Here is a 16,985-nt window from a genome sequence, read left to right on the forward strand (position 1 = left end):
GCCTTGTTTGGTCAATATGATTACCCGAGCTATGGGCAAATGGTGCTCTTTAATGTACGTGCTTGTAAGCACTGCAGCTTTCTAGCTCTGCTTCCTCACACAAATCTCTCCTGTCTTTAGGTCCCAGAGGCCTCCTCCAAGCAATCCCCCTGCTTGAAAACAAAGCCAGGCCACATTTTCAGCAGAAAATGTGCTGAATTCTGCTTAATGGAATATCTGTGGAGCAAAGATCACCACTTCTAGGACTTACCCATAAAACCTGCTCTAGTGTAAGTCCTGCTGTCCTTCCTCAAGTAAAGAGGATGCTGAGGAACTAGAGAAAGACAGAACCCCAAAATGGAAGGAGACTGGGTCTTTGAATGATTGCCTGATGCCCACAAAACTGCACTGAATTAAAGAGAGCAAAAACAACAACTTATCATTTTAAGCCACTGACATTTGGAGTTAATTGCTATGGAATTTTGACTTCACAGTTCATATATTCTCTCCCAGATCCAAACCTGCAGTCTTAGACTGACTTTCCTAGAAGCAGAATTTGAGTAGGGACTCGGGTGCACGTTGTTCATTGAAGGACACTTAGAGGAAGAGAGTTAAGAAGGAAAATGGGGAGCAGTGGGCTAGATATGGGAACCCTTGGAATTTACCTTGAAATTACATGTTCCTAGCAGACATGTTTTATGTAGATTTTATGTTTCAGATTGTCTATATTCAGATCTCCTGGAAACAGACCTCCAAGTCAGGCAGGGCTTTCATTTTGAGGATTTTCTGGAGCATGATGTTGAGAGATACATTCTATAAGGAAGTGGGAAAGGCAGTGTTGGGCAGAGAAAAGGGCCAACATTTCCCCCTTGGGACAGCTACTGGAGGTCTCTGCCAACCTTACTCTGAGACTGAGATGGCCTTCTCCATTGTCTCAATTGAAGCAAAACATCAGACCCTGTGTCTTGCATTCGTGAGTCATTATTTTGATCAGGGTGTTCTCTTGGAGCCAAAGGCAACTTCCAGATAGGGTCCCTGCTGTTAGCAATTAACTGCTGAAATTCTTGACAACTAGGACTGGGGGATTGTCCTGAAGAGGGCATCTGGTTTGCACCCCACAATATTCATTAAAAATGGGAGCATGTCAACAGAGGTTTCAGAGTCTGGGAAGTCCAAGATAAGTGTAGCAGTTTGGTTGAATTCTGAGAGGGCCCTCTTCCAGGTTTACTCATTGGTTATCTTCTTTCTATGTCCTCACATGGAAGAGAGAAAGAGTGTGTGTGTGTGTGTGTGTGTGTGTGTGTGTGTGTGTGTGTGTGTGTGATGGGACTGAGATTAATTGATTCAGCTCCCTCCTCTTTCCCCTTATACAGTTTTTGTTTTTGTGGGACTAGATTAGTTATGGCAAAGACAGAGTGGTATAAAGTCAGGCTTCCCCTTTTATTTTGTCTTTTCTGCAAACTCCTTCTTATCCTTCTGCTTTTCTACCATATTATGGTGCAGCATGAGGTCCTCAATATACAGCTGCCTAATTTGGACTTCCAGCCTCCAGAACCATGAGTTGAATGCACTTCTTTCCTTTATAAGTTACCCGGTCTATTGTGTTTTCTTATAGCAACAGAAAACAGACTAAGACAAGAAAATTATTAGAGAGAGGAGTTTTATTACCAAGTAGCTATAAAAACAGCTGAGAAGCCTGGAAAATGTAGCTTACAAAAATGGCAGGAATGAAGGAAATTTGGGCAGAAAGAAATGTATCCAAGTTCAAAATATCTAAATAGGATGCTATCCCTAGCACCATCAGCACTGAGCTCCTTTAACTGTCATCTCCTACATTACCCTTCACTTGGGAAATGCTTTGTTCAGCATTGTACTCCTTTAAATTTTTACTGAGTAAAAAAGAGTGCTAAGGGAAAAAGAAAATGAGTGCAAGAGCTATCTGGAGAGCTAGGTAGGTTACTCATCTCAAATGCATGAGCACCTCTGCTTGTACTTCCACCATCATAACTTTAAGTGCTTGACCCTTGAAAGCTTCAGAATATCAACAGACCCTCTAAAAATGGAAACACACTGAATATTTTTTTCCTTAACACTTTAATCTTTGGCTAGCACCATATGTATGACTATGTCCAAGTTAACAAAAGGCAAGGCAATGATGACTTGGGCTGATATATATTCAGAGGTAAAAAAGACATTCTGATGGAAGAAGAATTTCTGATGGAAAAAAGAAATATACTCAAGAAGTATTTTTTAATAACTTTTTTTTTTGGTACCAAGGATTGAACCTAGGGGTGCTTAACCACTGAGACACATTGCCAGTCTTCTATTTTTATGTTAATTAATTAATTAATTAATTAATATTTATTTTGAGACATGGTCTCACTAAGTTGCTTAGGGCCTTGCTAATTTGCTGAGGCTGCAATTATCCTGTTTTAGCCTCCCAAGTTGCTGGGATTACAGGTGCATGCCACCACGTCTGGTTTAGGAGATTTTTCTGAGCATTAATTGACAACGTTACTTTTCCCTGCTTGAGCTTGTATTGCCTCCAAGCTGGAAACAAACTTCAAAATATAGAGGTCTCATTTTATCCCTCTCTAAACGTACTGGGTCTTTTTCCTGATATATATTGCTTATTTTTTTCACTACCTGGAAATTCAACCAATGAGCTTTTTTAATGCTCATATATTTTAAGTAAATTACAATGGCTGTGGTATATTGACCACTTGTTCCCAGGCCTTTTGTAAGATTATTTTCACACTGCTCCCATAAAGACATGAACTTTATTTTCCTCCCCTTGAATCTTGCAGACTCCCAGGTTATATCTGAGAGATATAGATAGCAGAATAGATAGCATATCAATTCTGAGTGTTGGCCTATTTAAGATTTTCAGATTCTGCTGTTTCATAGAGTTGATCTTCTCTAGTCTGGTGGATGATAAGAGATATGTGTAGTTGAAATAAACTATTGTAGTGAAGATCATTTTAAAATAACTCCCAGTCAACCTGGCTGCTGACCACAAACAAATAAGTGATCCAAGACAAGACCAGAAGAAGCACCCAGCTGAGCCTCGCCCAGATTGCTAAACAATCTGTTGAATCATGAGTTAACTACATGGTTATTGCTTTAAAAGCCACTTAAGCAAAGAAGTGCCTTGTTGAGCTACAAAAGACTAAAAACTATAGATACTGAATTAACTCTTACTATATGGGCAAAGGCAGAAAATAGACATCCAAAGCTTAACTATCATATTCAGGTGTCTGACCAGAGACTTTCTCCTCTGCTTAATATTCTTTACATAGCAGGGCTGTGGAAAGAATGTGAGCCTCAGTCATTTTGCAGGCACTAATTATTTGACCACTTCCATTTCTAAGATAACTTTGTATCTTAGAAAGGATAACCGTTTACTTCTAATTCCAAGAGAGCTAAGAAAAAAAGGAAAGAAAATGACAAAGGCTTCAGCATCCACGGATTGCACAATTAAAACAGAAATCTGTCATCAGTAGCCAGGGGTGAGGCAGGTAAAATTAAACATAAACTGTCATGGAAATAATTACCAACCAGACTTTTACATTAAAAGTTGTATTTTCATAATTAGTTAACACTTGCTATTGTTTTAAATAGACTTGTTGTTAACCTTTGACACTTTGCTCATGCAGTCCTTTCTCAACCAGATTTTAATTATGCCTGTGGGAAAGTGAAAAAGTTATCTATTCATTAGTTTATTAAATACCTATTCTATATAAAATGAGCCTTCAAAGGATGTAGAAAAGGATGGCCCCTGTTCTCAATAATATGAGATAATACAGGAGGGGAGATAAGTGCTCGAACATATCACTTGATTGTTGATTTTCAATTAATTGGGTAAGCAAAAAAGCTCAAAGAGATGGCATTTGAACTACCTGAGATGAAAGAAAGCTGCTGATTCGGATCTTCTGAAATGTACTATCAGTAGTAGATTGAGTTCTATAACTCTCAGGAAGAGAATGTCAACAGTGTAGGCTTGTAAACCAAGCCATATTCTTTCCTCTACAGGCCTAGTCAGTTTCCTTAAACAATAAACTTTCTCCTTGAGTAGCAGATTACAGCAGCAGAGGAAGACAGTAGAAATACGAGTGACACCCATGTGAAAAACTTCTGAAGACCAGAGATTTGCTTTTCCACCATCCCAGTTGTCTCAAGTAACAAAGGTCCACAGGTGCTTGCTATGGGATGTCCTTGAATACCTCTATGAGGACATTCATTTCTGCCTGTACTGAGCACTTCAAATACGTTTGGACTTTGGCACCTTAGCACCATTATGTCTTTAAGAAGGTGCTTGACTGGGGGCTATTTAGCTGAAGGTAGGAAATTTGACTCTGGACTATGGACAAATATTTCCTTCTTCAGTGAAAGAACAGAAGCACTTGGAAAGACTTTTATCAGCCCCTACCAGCACATTCCCACCTGCCTGCCTCCTCCTTGGTGGAAGGATGAAAGGTCCATGCCCCCACATTAACCACTTCCCTCTCTTTATGTATAGAATCCACGCTTATCACCATCCAATGCCATCAATCCAGCCACTACCCCTTCTCTTTTGTATTATTACTTTTGCTTGCTCTAATGCATCCTATGAGGATGCTTTCCCCATCCATGAAGAAACTAATTCTCCCTTAATTCATCATCACACTCTAGGAAAGAAATAATAAAACATTCACTCTTTCCTAGTACTATTTGAAAGAGTGATCTGTACTCCCAGTCACCAATTTCTCCAGTCCAGCTCTCTGTTGAATTCACTTCGACCAAGCTTGTGCCCTATCATTCAAACTAATCTCTTCTCAAGGAGATCATCAGTGACTTCCATGTTGCTCAACCTCACAGTTGACTTGTCAGCAGCCTGTGACAAAGTTGACAACTCCCTTCTGCTTTAGAGCATTTCTTCACTGGATTTGTATCACTTTATACTCTCTTCTTTCTCTCCCATGCTCTAGCCATTTATTCTAAGTTTCTGTAGCTGGTTCTTCACCATCTTCTTGGATATAGAAATTAAAAGTGCTCCAGGATTCTGGCTTTGATTTTTGTCACTCTTTTATCTATATTCACTTCTTTGGTGATCTTGTCTTGTCTTGCGGCTTTCAATAGCTTCAGGCCTACATGAAAGCATACAAAAATTTCATGACTTCCAAATTTACATCTATAGTCTGGACCTCTCCACTCATCTTACCTGCTTGATAACCTATTTGACTGTTCCACTCAAATATCTAATCGACATCTTAAAAATAACTGAATTCTGAATTTTCCTTTCTGTCATGCTCTTTGCAGAGTCTTTCCCACCTCAGGAAAGTGCATCTCCTTATTTCCAGTTGATGGGGCTAAAGTCTTTGCCACCCTCCCTTATACCACATTTTCCCAAACTGCAGATTTAATCTGTTAGCAAACCCAAATACCACCAGTTCAGTGATTTAACACCACATCTCTGCTGTAAACCTTATCTAAGCTTCCTTGTCTCTCACTTCAAATATCCTGACAGCCTCTTCTCTCTTTTTTCCCCATGCCACCAGTCCACAGCCAATGGACAAGTCACTGATTTTTCAAGTTAGTTGAAAAATGTAATCAGGTTATGTACTTTTTCTTCCAGAAATACTCCAATGGACATTTAGCTCATTGAGAATTAAAACATAAAACCTTTCACTGGCCCCAAATAACCTGATCTCACTTCTTTGGTCTGCTTCTCTTCATTCAGCCATACATTGAATACATTGATTCAGCCATACAGACATACTTTCTGTTCTTCAAATAAGTTAGGTGCCTTTGCACTTGCTTATATCTTTGATTTTCCTCCTATATCTTCTTGGATATGTATTTCTCTGCTTGCAAGAAATTTACTGAATTTTTCATCTTATTTGGCATGTTTTTCCTTTCTGGTCATTCTTCTAAAATTCCAACCACTATTCCCCTCAGTATTCTTATCCCTTTTCCTTTATTTTTTTTTTTTTGGCCATAAAATCCATATAAAATCTTACATGTTTTATTGATTCATGATTTTTCTGTAGAATATAAACTATATAAAACTAAAGATTTTGGTCCAACCACTGCTGGTCTTGACTGCAACCTCACCTGCATCTGAATCTCTAACCCTTGACATAAGTTTGTAGATTGTTTGAGAGAGGTGAATTGCACTTCACTGCCCATGTTTCTGTCAGTCTTAGCCATGAGACTTGCTTTGATCCACGAAATACAGACAGATGTGACCATGTAGAGGTTCTAAGCATCGGCATGTTTACATTGCACGTTTCCACTCACCTCTGTTATACTGCTACCATTGCCATGATAATCATGGGCCCCATGCAGTCACTGGTCCTGGGAGAATATGAGCTGGCTACATGTACAGCCCAATCTGTACAACTTACAGTTTGGAGGCTTGCTCAGTTGAGCCCAACTTAGATCAGTTAGACCCTAGCCACCAAACATATGCACAAAAGAAATAAATGCTGATTTTGAATGTCCCTGAAATTCTGTGATTGTTACACACTAAAAGCTCGCTAGTGTATTGTTATATCAACATAAGGAGTACCAAATGAATAAAGGGTTGATAAAGTATGAGATAAAAGTACAAAACATGGTATCTCTGGGAGTCATTTGTGCTTACCAAATATTTTCTCTCTGCATCTTCTAACAGAGAGAATAGAGCTCAATGATTAGTTCTAACCAAGGGGTTATGAGTTAAAGCACTAGTGTGTCACTTTCAGGCTAGAATATTTAATTATAAGACATTCTAGAGCACCATTTTTCCTTTGGCATGATGAGAGCAATGAGTGCAATGGTGGCTGCTCCATCTGTGACAGCAAAGAGCAGTACTTTAACATGACTGAAAAACTATTGGTGCTTTAAATCACTGACATTTGAGGTTTGTTCATTACTGTAGCTTAACTTACATATTTTCTCTGTGAATTGTAATACAAATCAGATTTGTGTTAAGGCTGTGTTGTCCTTATGTCTTTGTTTTATGATATAGAAAGTTCCTAATGAGTGTTCACCCTAAAGAAAGTTGAGTGAAAGTCTGGATATAGCCATATATTATTTGTGTTACAGTAGATAAGTCATTAAATTACTCTGATCCTATTTCCTTATTTAACAAAAGGAATAATAATTCCACTTCTAAGAGTTATTACTGTTATTCATTCATATACCTGGCATTTATTGAGCACATACTGACCTGATATATTGATCTCAATGAACTGGATGTCCAGGAAGGGACAAACCATAGGAACATACCTTTACATACAAAGCACTGGATGTGGAAAATGCCAGGATGGCCTCAGAACAGCATGTAAGAGGCTGATGAATAGAACTGACAGCTGTCAGGGGAGCAGGAAGACACTATCCACGACTCAGCAGCAATTCTCTGGGCCAGACAAAATCATAAATTGTAAGTTGGAGGCCAGTTTCTAAGATAACTTTATTCTTTTTGTTTATTTCTGAACTATTAAACTGCTTCCTGTCACCTGTCTGATAAGCATTCTGTTTCTTATTCAGGATCATCTGATCTTTGAACATGAGTTTTTCTGTGGAAGATAGCACTATGACCCTAGAAAAGTGACTTTTAGTGATCTTCACTCTTCCTTCCCTCATTCCCTCCTTCTTCCCTCCTTCCCTTTCTCCCTCCCTCCCTTCCTTCCCTTCCTTTTTTTCTTCCTTTCTTTTTTGTAGTGCGGGGGAATGAACCCAGGGCCTTGCATATGGTAGGCAAGCACTCTACCACTGATCTTCACATCCATACAAAAAATTTCCAAATCCTCTCATCTCTTTCCATCTCTTTTTCATCCAGGTCACTGAAACCTTCATTTCTCTCAATAATTTGTACATTCCATAAATATAAATTCCATATTATATACTTAATAGCATTGGGTTAGATTAAAAAAAATTTTGTTGAACCTGAATGCCTAGTAAGGAAAATGATCCAAATAAAGCAAATTTACCTCAAGTATAATCCAAACTTTCCTGTTCAGAAGGTTTTATGTTTTAAAAGATGATTTGTAAAGGGAAAGTTATTTAAGCAAAATGAAAGACTATTTAATGGTGGAATTTTTGACAAGAGAGATATTTAATCAAAAAGGGACAGGCAATTATTTTGAAACATTTTCACATGTATTATCATGCTGCTCTTCAAATTATACCATCTGTATAATTGTTCACTCATGAAGCCAACCAGGATTAAGACATGAGAGGAGCAAAGGAGAATTTGGGGAAAAAATACATAGTTTTTCCTAAAACTGGATAATTTTAATTAATTCAACCCTCATTAAAAGCAAGCAGCTAATTGAATTAAAGTGTGTCCTAGAAATTATAATAACTACCTTTTGAAATGTAAATGCTTGAACACATGAAGAACAATTAAAGAAGCACTTCAGAAAAAGAGGCCTGACTTTATTCTGATGTAGCCAAACATTTTAGCTATTCATTCATGTTATTTTATTTAAAAATACTTCATCATAATACAATATACCAGAATAACTTACCATCTTTTTTCTTTACAAGCAAGAATGAAGTGTTAAACATTATGTGCTTGCATATTAAACTCAAATCATTAGACTCAAGAAGTAATTCCTCAGAAATGCTAACTGTTAAGAGTAAAAGCACAGCAAGTATGTAGAGAGTGTGGGTTTCCATTTGAATGTTGGGATGTTGAACCAAATTATATAAATACTTGGTTTAGATTGGAAACCAACTCATTTAGCACTATGTCAATGGTTCTAAAATACTGTAGGCTTCTAATTTTATACATCTCATCTGCTCAATTTGCCTTTAATTTACGGTATAAGCCGTGTGACCTCATTTCATGGAGATGAAGAAAACCTCAGATTCATTCAGAAGCAATAATTATGGATTGCAAGAGGATAACATAATGAGAAGGTCCCGATTGCATAAAATTGATGCTTGAGTGTTGGATGCAGTGTTGGCTTTACGAAGGTTCGACACATCTGCTAGACTTAGCTTTGATTCCAATGGGAAACTGAAATTTAATGTGAGTGCTGATGATGTTGAAGTCTACAATTCACAGTAATGGGTGTCGCAGCTGATGTGACAAGTTATCTTCTATATAATATCATTATTATGGGCCTGCCAGCTTGCTAAACATTTATGAGAATTATTTCATTTCCAACTTCAAACAACCCTCTAAGGGAAGTATGGTTATTATTATCCCCATTTGATGGATTTAAAAAAAGGATCTTTCTCTAAGGCTGTGCAGTTAGACAGTGGCTGAACCCTAACCAATAGATCTACATATAGAGCCCAAGCTTACAATCTTTTCATTATCATACTATCTTTTCTTTTATCATACATGTATCCGTCTAACTACTCATTCTTCTCCTTCCTGTCACTTTTCCTCTTTCTTCATCTCCCCATGTATGTGTGTTCTTTCTCTGTATTGCCATGTTTCCCTGTCTCTGTTTTTCTTATTTGTTTTTCCTATTCTTGTGTCTTTCTCTGCCTTATGGGTTTCTATCTTTCTCTCTATTATTCTCCTTCTCAGTGGTTCAGTCTTTCTATTCATATAATTATTTATGTGTCTACTACTCATTTATACATCTATTACACATACTCTTTGTCTTTCCTTACTGCTCCATCCATCCATCCATCCATCTATCTATCCATCCATCCTTCCATTGCCCCACACAGCTTACCATATCTCTATATACTATTTTTGGGGGGAGGTGCAGGGGATTGAACTCAGGGTAACTCAACCACTGAGCCACATCCCCAGCCCTATTTTGTATTTTATTTAGAGATAGGGTCTCACTGAGTTGTTTAAAACCTTGCTTTTTCTGAGGCTGGCTTTGAACTCTCGATCCTCCTGCCTCAGTCTCCCAAGCCACTATGATTACAGGCATACACCACCATGCCTGGCTCCATATTCTACTTTTAGTCTGTTGTATATTTTCTAATTTTCTCTCTGGTTCTACCTCCTTATTTCTGACTCTGTCTCTCTCTTCCTCTCCCTGTATCTCTATTCTCCCCCATCCCTTCTCTCAATTCTCTCCCCTCCCCTCCCCTCCCCTCCCCTCCCCTCCCCTCCCCTCCCCTCCTCTCCTCTCCTCTCCTCTTCTCTTCTCTTCTCTTCTCTTCTCTCTCTCTCCCCTCTCCCTCTCCCTCTCCCTGTCTCTGATTCTGCCTCTGCTTCTCTCTGTCTCTGTCTCTCGCCCCCACTTTCAAAGTTACTGCTAATCCACATATTCTAAGCATGCCCTTCAATTCTCTGCAGAAAAACATCCATTTGTGTAGATCTACTAATGGTCAACCCTATCATTACTTGATGAAAGGCAACATATTGAAAAAAAACTTCTCATAACTCTCTTGCAACTCTGCACTAATGTCCCTTTGTTCCAGATTATCTTTTGTAAACTGGTCAGCCTTAGGAGACAAAGATAGTGTCTGCTTCTGAATCTAAGACAAGGTCTGCTTACATTCTTGGAAGAAAGAGATAGTATTTCTTTCTAGAGGAAATGGAAGGTACCCTTGCTATTCAGAATAATAAAGATGATCTCTCTCTGAGCCTAGGGAGTGCTTACCTGGCCAATGTGCATATTTCAAATTCCTTACACTCAGGGTTTCTTTCGTGTAATGGAACTTTATGTAAGGGCTTCCATTTGGATCCTTCTGTATAGTTCCTTTTGAACTTGAGGATAAGAAAACTGGACACAAACATGTAAACATGTGCTCTCAGTAGTAAAGTCCTTTGTCTCTGATGCAGAGTCTCCTGCATCCTACTGTCATCTATGAGTCTGCAGCAAATCAGCTCATTAAACTGTAAGTGGAGAGAAATCAAAGCTGTACCTTTGTTGCACTGTATCATAGTAGCATCATGCTGACTATCAAATTTATTTAAATAAAAAAGATTCATATCTTGAATAAAAAATATTTTAGCTAAAATTTTCCAGCCTCCTATTGTCCATCGGGAAAAAAAAAATAGATATTTCAGCAGCAAACTCAGGTCTTCCTTGATCTATCTGCTATTTTCAATGTGAAAGAAAATCCTTCCCATCTGGGCACTTCACAATGCCTCCCTCCCAAGGCTTATTTGGTGAAATGGTCTGTCACTTGGGTGTGACTGAGATATTGAAGCTCTTCTGCCTTTCTAAAGCCAGTGCAACTGAAGACTTTGCTTGTAGATGTGGCCTGGAAGGGCTTGAGCCCCAGGTAGTGTGACTGCTAATGTCAGAGCCCTTGGTGCCTCGGCTCATCTGCTCAGCCTCACCTCTGATCCTGGATGTGGGAAGTCCGTATAAGTTTAGGCTTTCTTCACATTCAACGTATCTCATCTCAGCCGTTCCCTATCCCCTAAATTCTTCTCTGATCCTCAAAAGCAAGCAACAGTCCAATCATGCACTTCCTAAAAGGGCAACAGCAAATTTCAAACACAGGGGAATGGGTAATCATTTCTCTCTATTTATTCTGAAGTGGAAATTTCTGAGAAACCTTTACAAGCTGTTGAGGAAACTCTGGAAAGGATCAAATTCAAGTTTCCCATACCAGTGTCCTCGACAAAATGCACCCTCATATTGGCTTTTCTTTCTTTCCTCATTCTCTCGCGTTCCTCTCACCTAACCTCTGAGATCACTTTGCAAATAAACTACCTGGACACAGTTCCTTGCCTCAGAGTGTACTTACAATGGAAACAAAAGCTAGTCCACTGTGAGGCAGAGACACCAAGACCTCTGGAACCAGACAGACTGGGGTCTCCATAACAACTCTGCCATTTCTACCTAGGAGCTCTTGAAAAAATTACTTAACTTCTCTGAGCATTTATATCTTAATTTAACATAGAAAAAAATAATGCTTACTTTTCAGGGTCTTTTTGAGAATATTGATTATAAATAAAAAGCTTTCAGTCCTTAACCCAGAGTCTTTGACCACATCAGTACATGACAAATAGCAGCAATTACTCTTATTATAGCCCAAGCAGATCTCAGGGGTATCCTGAAAACTAGAGGTGCAGAAACCGGGATGTTCTGACATCAGTGACTGTCTGGGGACTACTAAGCTGTAGAACTTAATCACTTTAAGAACCCCAAACCATATCAATTATTTATAACTTACTGTTTATAAAAATTATTGCTCATAAATAGCTTCTGGATTCTATAAATATATTTATGCATATGCAGAAAGATAATGTATTTGGAACATTAAGCCATTTGTTTTATTGATTCCTTCTACCTTTGGACTTTCATTTGTCTAGTCAGCTAGTCATTATGTATTTGAGGTCTCAAAGAAACGATGATACAGCAAACTTAGTGAGAAAAATCCAAGCAACTATGTCAAGTTGAGACAGCAGGTAGAGGATTGAGGCAAAAAGCTAGAATTCAGGCAGGGGTCCTATCCATTACCATTCCTTCATCTCCAAAATTGACTCACATCCTTAGTGTTTATCCTGTCTCATGCGGTCCTAACTGGGAGCCTTCACTCATTTCTGTTTTTTCTTCATTTCTAGGCTTATTGACAATAAACTTGTTCTGAGCTAACTAGCTCAAACTTCTCTTATCATTAAAAGAGAAAGAATAAGAGAGCTAAAAATAAGAGCCTTGTACTTTCAACTGTCACCTTGTCACATTTTCATTTCATCTCTTCTTGTTCTCTTCCCCCTCCAAGGTCTCCAAATAGAGGCTTCCATAGCCGGCTCCCCAGGCTTGCCTGTTCTTCTGGGTCCTTCCTTATGTTTCCACATCTCTTGGTACTCTCTAAAGTGGGTGATGGGCAGAGCTTGGGATCAATCCTTCTCCTTTACTACTCAATCATATTTACCCTTCTACCCTTAATCCTTGCTTCTTAAGTGCTTTATTTTTGTGAGTTGCAATATCACACAAACCAGCTATTTTTTTCTATATTTCTCACCAATCCTTCCAGAGCTTATTCATTTATCTTTCCACTGAAATGTACTGTGTACAAGATTGTGGTGCTTCAGTGCTCATCAAAGTCTTCTATGGAAGATTATAGTTGGGCTTTTGGTATAGGTCTTGGCCTCCTCAGGAATATTCTTGGAGTACCAGAGTTAATATCCACAGGAAAAGCCCCCAGTCAATGCAGGGCAGGAGATGGTAGTTAAGTGGCTCAGTCCCTGACTTCTCAGTAGGGAATTTAACAAAAGATCAAGCTCTCAATAGAAATCAACACAAAACCAAGCCACATTGGAGCCTGGGACAAAAGCAAATATGTATGCTCCTTTGCAATTGTTTTTATGTATGTTTAAATGTTTAATGGTTTTAAAGAGAACATCGGTGAGTTTGCATCCATGAAAACCAGTAAAGTAAGATTATAATTATTTCTCTTTGATATAGGTAATATGTTTAAGTCTAAAATGATTTGATATTTAATATGCTTACTTTTCAATTTTACAATGTTCTTTCAGTTAACTTAATGTTCTAGAAAAAATGACCACTTAAAAGTTCATAAAATGTATTTTACATAACTTTCCTTTTGCCTCGGGCTCTGATCTAGCCTGTCTTTATTAAAAATCTTGATAATTTGTTTATTGTGAATTTTTATGTTGACTCTGTTTTTCAAAAGTGGACTTTGTGGACACATGGTTCACGTTGGTTGATCACTGGCCTACCGTTAAGCTCTGCATTCTAACAAGTGGGCCCTCACCTCAGTCCCAAAGCCATTCACTTTGCTTCCTTTATTGGAATTTTCCCCTTCCCTTCTTTACTCTGCTCCTCTCGCCCTGCTTACTGGGATTATTTTCCAAATAGACTTATTAAACTATTTGTCTTAGGATATTCTCTTAAGGGAATCCAAAGCAAGACACAATCTTTGACATTGGAACAGCTGACTATTCCCAAAACACACCATACCATTGACTCTTAAGCCTATACATAGACTATTCAGGGTGTTTCCTACTCCTACCTTGATTAACAACTATAATTAACATCTTATGTAAGAGATCCCTTTATTAAAATGAACTACCAAATTGTGACTGTGACACAGTAGGATTATATTTGGGTTTTGTCTCTAATTCTTGGCATCAATTTTCTTAAACTCAGAATTTCTTTTTTTCTTTTTTTATTTTTTTGGTACCAGGGATTGAACTCAGGGGCACTTAACCATTGAGCCACAGCCCCAGCCTTTTATTATTTTTTTTATTATTTTGAAACAGGGTCTTATGAGGGTAGCTTTGAATTTGAGATCCTCCTGCCTCAGCCTCCCAAGTCACAGGGATCACAAACCACTATGCCTGGTTTGGGTCCCAAATTTGGAATCAACATCCTGATTTCTTAAAAGATAGGAGTATATCTATTTTTCATAAGAAACTCTTTTTCATCATACCTGAGTTTATTCTAATTATGCACCTGAAGATGGGTAGCTTGTCCCAGGATTGGGCTAATCAACAGAAAGAATAAGGGACTCAAGGATTGGAATTTATATCTCCAATCACCAATCTCTGGGATGGGAATAGGGGCTGCTGATTAAGCTTCATAAAAACTCAAATATTGGGAATTAATGACCTTCCAGAAAGTTGGTGAATGCATCCACATGCTGGGAAGGAAACACACCCCAACTCTTTGGGAAGAGAAGCTCTTGTATGTAAGACCTTTCCAAGCCCTTCACTATGCTTCTTCACCTGCCTGTTCATTTGTAATCTTTATAACATCCTTCATAATAAACCAGTAAACATAAGTAAATTGTTGATCTGAGTTCTGTGAGCCACTGTTGCAAACTATAAACCCTGATAAAGGGCTGGGTAATTTAGGGATGCACTGTTTGTGATTGGCACCTGAAATTGGGGACAGTCTAGTGATACTGAACCACTAATCTATGGAGTCTGCACCAACTTCAGGTAGTTAGTTCAGAATTAAATAAAGTTTTAGGGTACCCAGTTGGTTCTGCAGAAATTTGGAGAACTGCTTGGTGCAGAGTACTCTAACACATTTGATTAGGAGTGATATGAGTAAACAGATCCTAGCAATAAGCAATTCTCATTACTTTGTCCATGAAACTCCCTCTTTCTAGAATTCCTTTATTCTGTGTTCACCATTTATGAAACTATCCATACCACTACTCTCATGAAGGCATTGTTCCACATCTCCTCACTCAGATGTATCCTCTTTTCCTCTGTTCTCATGTCTCACTAACAATTCATGATATGAACTGATACGATAGCTGGTAATCCATACCCCAAGTGTTTTAATCCCTCCTTTCTCCTCAATTAGGCCTTCACTCTCAAAAAGTGAGGACACCACCTTATTCAACTTTCTGGGCAGCCTCAGCACCACGCCTTTCAGTGGGCAGTTGCACACTACATGTCAGGTGAAACTAGTTAGAGGTCGAATTTATTAAAATCAGAACCAAACATTCAACAGCAGAACCGTTCAACAACAGAACCTTCACTTGGGTGAACAGAGCAGGTGGAGATATACACAAATATACTGAAAGCAGAATTATCAGGGAACACAACGTACCAGATTAGTTGGCTCAATCTGCTGCCTGGGCGGTAGGTTCAGGAATAAGCCTGCCCAGCAATCTGGAGGTAGGTTTGACAAATAATTCTTCCCTGAAGCCCTTGGCCTTACCCATCAACACAAAGCTCTACCTTTGCCACCACCAAACTGTCCCTGCTTGTGTTGTTTGGCTTTCCATAAATCAGGACAAATATTCCTAACACGTGTCCTCAATCAGGTCTAGAATTGGGAAATGAGGAAAAATAGCTGGCATCTGCTCTTAACCTGATGATAGGGTTGATTTAAGCCCTGGAAAGCTCTTTTCATAACCACCTGGCAGTATATCTCAACACACCCACATACACCATTCAGTTAGCATTTAAAGGACTTTCATAAATCACCAGGTTCTCTAAACTGCTACATAGACAGCTGAATTTTTCTTGGCCATGATTAAACTGTTCATGCCATCTTTTCCCCCGCCTTGTCAAAAAATCAGGGAGTTCAGGACCAAAGAAAAGAACACTTTCTCTTTCCATTCTTAAGTCTTTCTCTGCCATTTAATGGATATTGAGTTGGTCCTTGCAGTGTTATTTATAATATTGCAGAATTGGTAAGAAACCTAAATCACAAAGGAATGGTTAAGCAAAGTATTCCATTTTCACAGGTTTATTCATAGGAAAGTTTATACTAACGGGAAGGCACTAGTAGTCAGATCACTAAGAGTAATAATTTGGGTTATCTAAATATGGATGATTTTTTTTTGTTCTATTCATAATCCATTTTAATACATTCTGAGTATGCATTCCATTAATTATTACATGAAATAATTATCCATTTTACAAATTTCTAAAAAAATGAATCCATGAACATATTATTTGGGGAACATTACTTTGGGGAATAAATTATTAGAGAAGGGTATTTGGGTAAGAGAAACATTTCACTCTCATTCTTTGCCCTAAGAAAAATGACATTTACTTATTCTGAGTGTGTGTGTATGTGTATGTGTAATTCCCAGTTGTAATCTTCATAAATGTTTAACAACTAATTCCAGTAAGAATTATGATTTGTTGTACTTCCTGATTTTTATGATGTAAATACCCCTATGGTAGCCACTGATATGATATCACTGAATGGGATTGAACAGAGATGTGTGACTGACCTCACAAGGCCATAGGAACTGAGCCAGCTCCAACATATCACCAGATTTTATTTTCCCACTGAAAGCCTCTCTGAGCCATGGGCTAAAAGTGGCTCCTAGAAAACAGTTATCCATAGTAGTCTCCAGGGAGCACAATTCCCAGATAAGACAAACTCACCAAGACACAAGCTAAAAGGAATAGATAGGTCTGCATTACCTGAACACAACTATCTGTGTTCTTTGAGTCCTTTTCTGGAAACCAATCATTTGACATTCCCAAATGTCAAATAGGAAACCGTGTGCTGGACTTTGGTAAAAGGAATAGGCAAGATACGAAGAATATTTTTTTTTTTTTGAGAGAGAGAGAGAGAGAGAGAATTTTTTTAATATTTATTTTTTAGTTTTCGGCGGACACAACATCTTTGTTTGTATGTGGTGCTGAGGATCAAACCGGGGCC

General features: G+C 38.4%; 1 long non-coding RNA gene across 3 annotated transcripts in view; it reads right to left on the reverse strand.

Annotated features, from left to right (window-relative positions):
* Positions 1–1,310: 1,310 nt before the first annotated feature.
* Positions 1,311–16,985, reverse strand: part of LOC144378052 (uncharacterized) — a 105,002-nt gene continuing 89,327 nt past the window's right edge. For all 3 annotated transcript variants that reach the window (XR_013439549.1, XR_013439547.1, XR_013439548.1), the window contains 2 exons: positions 7,231–7,360; positions 1,311–5,105 (listed from right to left, as the gene is read on the reverse strand). This is a non-coding gene — a long non-coding RNA (uncharacterized LOC144378052). The remainder of the gene's footprint in view (positions 5,106–7,230; positions 7,361–16,985) is intronic.

Source organism: Ictidomys tridecemlineatus, chromosome 5, assembly GCF_052094955.1.
Source record: "Ictidomys tridecemlineatus isolate mIctTri1 chromosome 5, mIctTri1.hap1, whole genome shotgun sequence".
NCBI classification, from domain to species: domain Eukaryota; kingdom Metazoa; phylum Chordata; class Mammalia; order Rodentia; family Sciuridae; genus Ictidomys; species Ictidomys tridecemlineatus.